At 39.8% G+C, this 10363-nt stretch overlaps 1 pseudogene; it reads left to right on the top strand.

The window, feature by feature from the left end:
* The first annotated feature begins 871 nt into the window (after positions 1–871).
* LOC118729981 lies at positions 872–1720 on the top strand (annotated as a pseudogene).
* Positions 1721–10363: the final 8643 nt, after the last annotated feature.

Below are 10363 nucleotides of genomic sequence, written 5' to 3'. Positions count from 1 at the left end.
CACACACACACACACACACACACACACACACACACCACACCACAAATCTGATATGAAAGGGAAGCAGATGTGCCCATTTCGGACCCAGCAATTCATCTAGACATCTAGCTTATGGAAACTCACACACAAGGTTAGAATGTTTGCTTCTAGGGGAACTAAACACAAGCGCAGAACTACCAGAACAAATGAATTGTGAAAATGGGGCAAAAAACATTTCCAAATAAGTAATGTTTTTAAAATTCCAAGAAGATTGAGAGGGTTCCCTGAGGACATAACAGTGGATGAAAATGAAGTACACTTGAGGAGTTAATTATTTCCCCCCCGGATCTCTCCCATGTATATATGAAGTATACTTGTTAATAAACTGAAGTATACTTTTTAATAATGTTTTTAAAAAGTATATGGAAATTCTGTATTTATTATTGCTACTTTTTGTGTAAGTTTGAAATTATTTTGGAAAAAAAAAAAAGAAAAAAGCAAAAGCTGGGAACCATTTGATTTACTTCAAAAGACAAGACCCTAGCCGAAACCGGTTTGGCTCAGTGGATAGATCATCGGCCTGTGGACTCAAGGGTCCCAGGTTTGATTCCGGTCAAGGGCATGTACCTTGGTTGCGGGCACATCCCCAGTGGGGGGTGTGCAGGATGCAGCTGATTGGTGTTTCTCTCTCATCGATGTTTCTAACTTTCTATCCCTCTCCCTTCCTCTCTGTAAAAAAATCAATAAAATGTATTTAAAAAAAAAAAAAAAAAAGACAAGACCCTAGCCCTGGCTGGGTAGCTCAGTTGGTTAGAGTGTTGACCCAGTGCCAAGACTGAGGGTTCAGTCTCCCACAGGTTCAATCCCAGGTCAGGGTACCTACAAGAATCAACCAATGGCTCTTTTCCGGCTGGAACCATGGAGGGTGCAGAAAAGAAGAAGAAGGTTCCTGCTGTGCCAGAAACCCTCAAGAAAAAGCGAAGGAATTTCACAGAGCTGAAGATCAAGCGCCTGAGAAAGAAGTTTGCCCAAAAGATGCTTCGAAAGGCAAGAAGGAAGCTCATCTATAAGAAAGTGAAGCACTATCACAGGAGTACAGGCAGATGTACAGGATGGAGGTTCGATTGGCTAGGATGCCAGGAAAAGCCGGCAACTTCTACATACCTGCCTAACCCAAACTGGCATTTGTCATCAGGATCAGAGGTATCAATGGTGTGAGCCCAAAGGTCTGAAAGGTGCTGCAGCTTCTCCTCCTTCGCCAGATCTTCAACGGCACCTTTGTTAAGCTCAACAAGGCCTCCATCAACATGCTGAGGACTGTGGAGCCTTACATTGCTTGGGGGTACCCAAATCTGAAGTCGGTGAATGAATTGATCTACAAGCGTGGTTATGGCAAAATCAACAAAAAACGAATTGCCCTGACAGATAACGCATTGATTGCTCGATCTCTTGGTAAATATGGCATCATCTGCATGGAAGAGCTGATCCTCGAGATCTACAATGTTGGAAAGCACTTCAAAGAAGTGAACAACTTCCTGTGGCCCTTCAAGTTATCCTCTCCTCGGGGTGGCATGAAGAAGAAGACCACCCATTTTGTAGAAGGTGGAGATGCTGGCAACAGGGAAGACCAGATCAACAGGCTTATTAGAAGGATGAACTAAGGTATCTACCATGGTTATTTTTGTAATCTGGTCAGTTAATAAACTGAGTTCTTCAAAATTGAAAAAAAAAAAAAAAAGAATCAACCAATGAATGTAAAAATAAGTGGAACAACAAATCGATGTTTCTGTCTCTAAAAACCAACTTTAAAAAAAAGGTGAATATTTGTCTAAGACAGAACTAAGTTGAAGAGAACCCATCACAAACCCACAAAAGCAATTCCATCTCAACTAAAAGACATCCCTTTCTCTAGTCTCGTGATGGCCCCTGATGCCCTGGGTATCACTACCATTACTGCATTTATCACATTTATTTTTATTATATTCCATGTTGCATTCATCTTTGTTTTCCCAGTGCAGTTTTCAACCATGCAGAATACTAAATAAAAATGTATGTTTAAATAAAGAACCTACACACACATATCAAGGACCTCTATAGACTCCAAAGCTTTAAACTAAATGTCAGAAAGAACATTATTTTAGCAATGTCTTTCAAAGGTATTAGGAAAATGTTTAAGCATAAAATGATGTTGTTGTTTTGAGATTTGCATCAAAATAACCCAGAGGGGGTGAGCATTGAGTGAAGGTATAAATGCAATCACGTTGCCATGATTTAAATAGTGGCTGAAGCTGGATCATGAGTACCTGAGGGTTCATTCTGACTATTTTTGCATATTTTTGAAATGACCATAATTTAAAAATAAATAAATAAATGTTTTGAGGAAAGGACCGTAGAAGCAGAAGTAATAACAAGCACAACTTGAACAATCAATGAAATATCAATTTTATTTTACTGTAGTTTGGATTAGGTTTGACTTTCAACTCTGAAAAACAAACAAATAACCAAAAAGCTGCTATAAAGTCACAGACCATCTTCAGTAGGCCTGTGTTACATCACTACACCAAGCAGCACTGTGACTGTGTCTGAGAACAGAGTTCAGAAAGCATGAAATAAAGACCTATGTCAGGGAACAAGTTGAAGTGTTGAGATGTGTTTTCCAAATTTGGAAAATATGGAAGTTCTGTATTTATTCTTCTTTGAGCCGACAGATACTTTTGAGAAATCAGATCATTTACAGCATTCACAACTTTTTTTTTTTTTTCATGTTTAGAACCCCTATATATATTATTAGGTGTGATCTAATGAGAAATGGAAAAGACAAATTACACAGAAAAGATGACTGAAGATATGCAAAGGCAAATTGCCCATAGTGGGTATGTATGGGGGAAGGGGGAAGCTAAAAATTCCCCTATAAAAAATAATTTTTAAAACATTTAACAAATATTTACTAGATTCCTACTGTGTGTAAAACACTGGAGGTATGGCAATAGCAAGGTCCTTCGGTGGAGTGGCTTCCCATCTGGTTGAAGTTACAATATAGGCACACATAAAATACTAACTACCTCAATAATATGCAAACGAACAAGAACAAGGAAGAGAGATCACTGTGGACTTTGATTCTTAAATTGACCCTTAAGAAAACACTAGTTTCTTCAAAACAGTAGATAGCAAGGAAAAGGAGGAAATTCCAGTCCAGAACTGGAATGGTGCTTAGTGATTTATCCAAATCACTCACTAATGAATGAATTGGTGAGAGCACTTGGTCCATGGATTGATCAAATCCAATTTTTATGTGCGTATAAAGAATTTATATAACACAGTCCAGTCTAACGCAATTGAGAGCCTCATAAATCAGTGTGACCATAAAGTCAAAAGACAGGTGACCCCTCACCCCTGACACAACGAGTGGGTAAGTAACTATCTGGGAGAAATATTTACAACAAAGTTTTAATATCCACAATCATATCATCTCAATTGTAAAAGAGAGCTTTTAAAAAAAATTGGTAAGACAAAGAGAAACCAACAGAAAACTAGGCAATGGTGGTAAGTAGGCAACTCACAAAAGAAGATAAAGTGGCTGATAAACACATGAAAAGATTTTCAACCTCATTACTACCAGGGAAGTGCAAATCAAAACAGCAATGGAAAACCATTTGCTCAACTGATGTACAAAAACGGAAAAGATTCAGCAAAGCTGTGGGGGAACTGGAAGCCTCATAACATTAGTAAATATATAACTTTGTATGGACTTTGAAAAAATACATATTTGTACAGAAGGCAATCTATAGCAACTATGAAAAGGTAAAGTTTTTATACACTTTGAAATTCCACTTTTAGGAATTAATTCCTCAAAATCACTTAGTTATGCACAAAGATAGATGTATCAGAATGTTTATTGCAGGGTTGTTTGTAATAATGAAAAAATTAGAAACTGTCTAAATATCCATCAATAAATAATGTAATGATCAAGTAAATAATTAAATAGATTCTAGTATACTCACATTATGGAATACTGTCCAGCAATTGCAACAGAAAGAAGTAGATCTGTCTGTACTAGCATAAAATGATTTTGCAAGGCATGATGAGTGAAAAAAAAATGTCACTGGTTAATGCATAAATTTATGTAAATAATTTATATGAAATATATATAGTCTAAAACTGTTAATAGTTTACTCTGCAAAGGAAAGAGAGATGGGAGGGTTATGGACGGCAGGCAAGGAGGGAGGTTGCTACTTAACCTCAAGAATAATTAACCTGCCAAAACTGGTTTGGCTCAGTGGATAGAGCGTCGGCTTGCGGACTGGTTCGATTCCAGTCAGGGGCATGTACCTTGGTTGCGGACGCATCCCCGGTTCGGGGTGTGCAGGAGGCAGCTGGTTGATGTTTCTTTCTCATCGATGTTTCTGGCTTTCTATCCCTCTCCCTTCCTTTCTGTAAAAAATCAATAGAATATATCTATATATCTATATCTATATCTATATCTATATCTATATATATTTTAAGAATAATTAACCTATCAGCATTGCTATTTTTTTTAATTTAAATAATTGCCCAAGGATATATTTTTATTGACTTTAGAGAGAGAAAGGAAGAAACACCGATTGGCTGCCTCCTGTATGTGCCCTGATGGAGGATCAAACCTGCAACCTAGGTATGTGCCCTGACTGGGAATTGAACCCACAACCTTTTGGTGTATGGGACGATGCTCCAACCAACTGAGTCACCAAACCAGGACATCAGCATTACTATTCTCAAGATGGATGTTCAAGCTGGATTTGGAAAAGGAAAAGGCACTCGAGATCTAATTGTGAACAATCATTGGGTATTGGAGAGTTCCAAAGAATTTCAGAAAAAGGGCCCCGCTGATTTCACACACACACACACACACACACACACATATATATCCCTTACTTTGGAAAAAATAATTTCAGAAAAAGGTTAGTCTATGTTTTACATAATTTAGTAAAGCCTTAGACTATCCAGATTAGGAAAAGCTGTGGGTTGCTCTGCATTAAATGGGCATTACTCAACCCTTGATTGTCCTGATGTGTAACAGTACAGGGGACAGAAAGCCACTGTCAGGACAATAAGAGACAGACAATGGTTTCCTATAGGCTAGAGGTGTCAGGCAAGGGGGCATTTTATCTCCCTATTTCTTTAATCTGTGCACAGAACATGACATGAAAAAAACTGGGCTAGATTCAGAGGAAGGACATGTGAAAATTGGTGGAAGAAATATTAATAACTTAAGATATGCTTCTTATTGCTGGGAAGTAGGAATGATTTTAAATGACTTCTAAGGAAAGTGAAAGAAGAAAGTGTCAAAGCAGGAGTGTATTTGAACATCAAGAAGACAACAATGACTACAGAAGAAATGCACACCTTAAACATAGACAGTAGAAACACTGAAATTGATAACTACTTTGCTTATCTTGGTTCAGTCATCAAGTCAAATTGAAACACAGCAAAACAAACAAAAACAAAAAACAAAAAACAAGGGAAGGTTGAGACGCAGAAGGGCAACAATTGAAGAACTAGGAAAAGATTATCAAGAGCAAAGATGTCTCATTAGAAACCGAGGTTAAGATCACTCACACCCTTGAATTCCCAATTACTAAGTACAGATGAGAAAGCTGAGCAGTGAAGAAGGCTGACAGGGGAAAAAAGAGATTCATTTGAAATATGGACTTGGAGGAGAGCTCTGTTGATTCCCTGGACCATCAGAAAGATGGACAAATGGGTCCTAGAGCAAATTAAGTCTGAAACATCGCTGGAGGCAAAAACAATAAGATTGGAGCTGTTCTGTCTCGGGTACATCAGGAGAAGGTAGGATTCTTTGGGAAACACAATGATACTGGGAAAAATAGAAGACGGCAGGAAAAGAGGAAGACCAAATATGAGATGGATTGACTTCAATACAGAAGTCATAGGCATGCAACGACAGGAGCTGATCAGGGCTGTTGAAGACAGGATTTTGCGCACATCACTCATTCAGTGTCACCAGGAGTTGGAACTGACTAAACAGCAGGTAACACACATATTCTTCAGCATTTTGCAATTCTATGCACAAAGTAGCCTACTTTCACAAATGTCTATTACCAGGGAAGGTGGCATTCATGGAATTTATTGGTCTGAAAAGAATCAAAGAATTCATTTATTCTAATACTAACCAGGGCAATAAGAGGTAATTAAAAATAATCTCATATTCCTGGAGAAAAGTCACTCATAAATAGAGAAGCCTTGTATCTACTAGTTAAAAAAAAAAATACTAGAAGTCCGATGCACAAAATTCATGCATAGGGGTGTGTGTGTTCCTCAGCCCAGCCTGCACCCTCTCCAATCTGGAACCCCTCGAGAAATGTCCGACTGCCCGTTTAAGCCCAGTCTCACTGGGATTGGGCCTAAATGGGCAGTCGGACATCCCTCTCACAATCCAGGACTGCTTGCTCCAACCACTCGCCTGCTTGCCTGCCTGATTGCCCCTGATTGCCCCTATTCTGCCTACCAGCATGATCACTCCTTAACCATTCTCCTGCCAACCTGATCAACACCTAACTAATCCCCTGCTGGCCCAATTGCCTCTAACTGCCCTCCCCTGCCGACCTGGTCTCCCTGCCAGCCTGGTATCCCCCAACTGCCCTTCCTTGCTGACCTGAACCTCCAACTGCCCTCCCCTGCAGGCCTGGTCACCCTTAACTGTCCTCCCCTGCAGGCCTGATCTCCCCTAATTGTCCTCCCCTACAGGCCTGATTGCCCACAACTGCTCTCCCTTGCAAGCCTAGTCCCTCTCAACTGCCCTCCCCTGCTGGCCTGATTGCCCACAACTGCCCTCCCCTGCCAGCCATCTTGTGTCTACTGTCTACATGGGATGGCCATCTTTGACCACATAGGGGCGGCCATCTTATGTGTTGCCGTGATGGTCAATTTGCATATTACCTCTTTATTAGATAGGATTAGAAACTGCCCTAGCCTGTTTGGTTCAGTGGATATAGCATTGGCCAGTGAACTGAAGGGCCCTGGGTTCTATTCTGGCCAAGGGCACATATCCAGGTTGTGGGCTTGATCCCCAGTGTAGGGCATGTAGGAGGCAGCCAGTCAATGATTCTCTCTCATCATTGATGTTTCTATCTCTCCTTTCCTCTCTGAAATCAATAAAACATTAAAAACAATATTAGAAACTTACAATGACTGAGTTTAGTTTCTCAATGTACTGTAAGATCTAATGCTATTGGCAGTGGCTCCTGGATAGAAATCAGCAGAATCATCAGTAAGGTGCTTGCTATATAGCCTATTACTAAGACAGTTTAGGGGAGCCGATCTTTCAATGTTCCTGCCCAATTATTTTAGTTTGGTTATATCCTTGGAAAATCTCTTTTCCCACTTATTACAGATATTTGATTATAATTGCTTTCCCCCCCTGTAAAGCATTCTATTTCACACTTGTCCTTGTTTATTTGGTAAATTGGTTTAAAGTATTTAATTATATGTCTCTAGTAATATGTCATCACTGTGTTAATTTTTAAGGAATTTACAAAAAATACAGAGGGAATAATGAATGGCAGTGCCATCTGAACCTATTACATTTAACATACAAACACACCAGCTATCCTGACATATAGCAGCATATATGTTGCACTTTATGGGATTTTAGCCCAAGTCCAGTATGTTTAAGGAGGCAAGTCACTTCTTAGGAACTCATGTTTTGCAAAGATACAGCCATTTTTATGATGGCTTGGTAAATCTCTTAAAGAAGAGGGAGAGGTTTATGACAGAAAAAGCGATAAAGCTTTAACTACATGTGTGTGGTTAACTCTTGTTTCAGCCACTCACGTTAACTTCTACTTATATTTATGGGCTTGATTGCATAATATACGAAGTTTGCAGGAAGTACCCAAAAGATAAGGTTGCATAGACAAGTTATTTAAGTTTGAAACTAAACCACAGCTCAGACTGAGAAACTAGTTTAAAGCCAATTTTGTAACAAGCGAGTACGTCATTCATTTTCTTTTAATCCCCCCCCCCCCTCGCCCCCCATCTCCTGGTTAACATTAGGCAATTAATCATTGTTTGAATGTGCAACATAATGAGTGCACAAAAAAATGCAGCTTCGGGGATTGATTAGCTGGAAAGCCAGTAAATCACATTATAAAAGTGAAGATGAACATTTGATGATATTCAAACCACCATAAGCAAATGGATGATTTGCACCTATCAGGTTGTCCCACCAGACAATGGTTTCCTTCACGAGCTTCATTCAGTAAGGAGACTCATTTCATTTGACAAATGTTACTTGATCAATAGTCCTTGCACTTGCCACAAGAAATGGCCTCTCGTGGTTAATGTGTAACTAATTATTGTTCTTCCTCTAATCGCCCACATTTTACAGTAGAAAAATACACTGTGTACACTAGTCGCCCTAAAATACTAACGTGTGTCAAATGCTGGCAGCAGACTTTCACAGTGTTATTACATTTGGCATTGTACACTGGTTAGGACATGTTTGCATCACGCTCACCCCACCACTTCAGTTCCTGCTGAACACAATAAAACATTTGTCACAATATTTAGGTCCTTAGAAAAATCAAGGACATTCTTCTTATAGAGTAAGAAAAAAACCAAAAAAGTATTACAGCCCATCATAGTGACAACAGAGTTGTCGAAGGAGTATGTCTGTGGAAGTGAAACTATTCCATTCTAACGAAGGCACGTTACCCTAAAACCTTTGTTGTGGAAAATTAAAACTAATGACATGTTCCTGCTGTAAAGCAGAATCATCTGTAAGCTCATTTCCCCGTGTGAGAGGCTGTTTATTTTCAAACGTAAAGAACTTGTCCATTTCGTAGTTTGCTTTCCCCATTCCTGCAAAAGGGCCCTCCCAGCAGCCACCTCTCTATGCCAGTAGCTGTCACGAACAATCTAGAGGAGTTCCATTATTTTCCCTGTGACAATTTAACAGATTAGACAATTTAAGAAGTATTCCTACATCGGATGGCTCTTTCTCTGAAAGCAATGTAAGATATAATGTGCCACCACGGGAAGTCTGACATGGCCTGGTGCCAGTTTTTTCTTGACCTTGAATAGGTTTTCAGTGACAACAGAGTTAACCAGTTGAGGGGGTCCCATCGCACTCTATTGTGTGAGATGGCACCTAGCAGAGCGTTTAGATTAGGCGTTGGAGGGAACAAAGCTAGGTACACTCTCTCCAGCTTCGGGTAAACAAGATTATTGTTCCCCATCCCTGCTGCTTGCAATGAATGCAATGCCGCCAAGTTAATTGCCGCCGTAATTAGGGGGAAACACACGAAATGACTCAGAAGGTGCTAATTCAGTATGGTTTGAACCTCAGAGATACTTCCCCTGTGTACAGGTGTGACGGGCTCTATTTATACCTTCTAAGTGATACGTTTAAATGTTAACATAACATAGAAAAACAGCCTTACGAGTTGAAAGGGAGCAGCCAGTGCCAGGTATATGGTCACTAGCATTCTGGCGAGGGGAGGAGAAAGTCCCACTTGGAGATTGAATGCAGTGCAAAACAACAGGCAATCGATTGAAAGGTTCCCCTTCCCAGAGCAGGCCTTGCTTGGCACACACGCTTTGCCCCACACCATTTCATAAAAGGCGCAACTTGCAAACCACCTCCACAGAAGGAGATTTCACTCTGCTGTTGAGAAAGTTCCTCGTATCTAACCAAATCGCCCGGTCTGCAGTTTAGCAATCCCATTTCCTCATGTCTTCAGCAACATCTAACATGCTACATGAACACAGTTTCTTACAACCTCAGCCGAATATCACACAATTAAAACAGGAGGAAATAAAAAGAATTTCCTTCTTTCCATGCTGTACTCATAAACTAACTGGATTCGCTGGCTGGTTTCAAATTTAAAAACAAGCTTTAGGATCCAACCATTGTTTACGTTGTGGATTCCCAGTGGCGCCTCTAACAGGAAAGTGTGGGGAAAACAGATTTCTGAACTGCCAGGAGCATTATGGTTAACAGATGAGCAGAAACATCTCATTTAGGGCTTTACCTTTTGTCCCATGCTTTTTAGACTCTACACTTTAGAGGAGATCTATGACATCTTAAAGATTGAAATCTTATTCCTCAATAAGATAGTTATTTGGACTCTTGTGAACATTAATGAAAACACAAGTAATTATAGCTTTTTGCTGCTTGGCCTAAAGTAATTTTTCTACTATAATTAGATTAGAAGAGGAACTAGGAAAGAGCTTCAATGAAATGCTGTCACAGATTCCCTCCAAAACCCGCTTGCCTGTAATTAAGGTGCATTTACAGATCTGATATTCCTTAAAAGGGACATTAACATTACAAAGACCAATTACGCATGGTCAAACAAAGGCGATCCAGATCTTCTGATCAAAG

The sequence above is a fragment of the Pipistrellus kuhlii genome, unplaced genomic scaffold, assembly GCF_014108245.1.
Source record: "Pipistrellus kuhlii isolate mPipKuh1 unplaced genomic scaffold, mPipKuh1.p scaffold_m20_p_3, whole genome shotgun sequence".
Taxonomy (NCBI): Eukaryota; Metazoa; Chordata; class Mammalia; order Chiroptera; family Vespertilionidae; genus Pipistrellus; species Pipistrellus kuhlii.
Note: the sequence above shows the minus strand (reverse complement) of the source record. Positions and strands in the feature narration are given on the sequence as shown.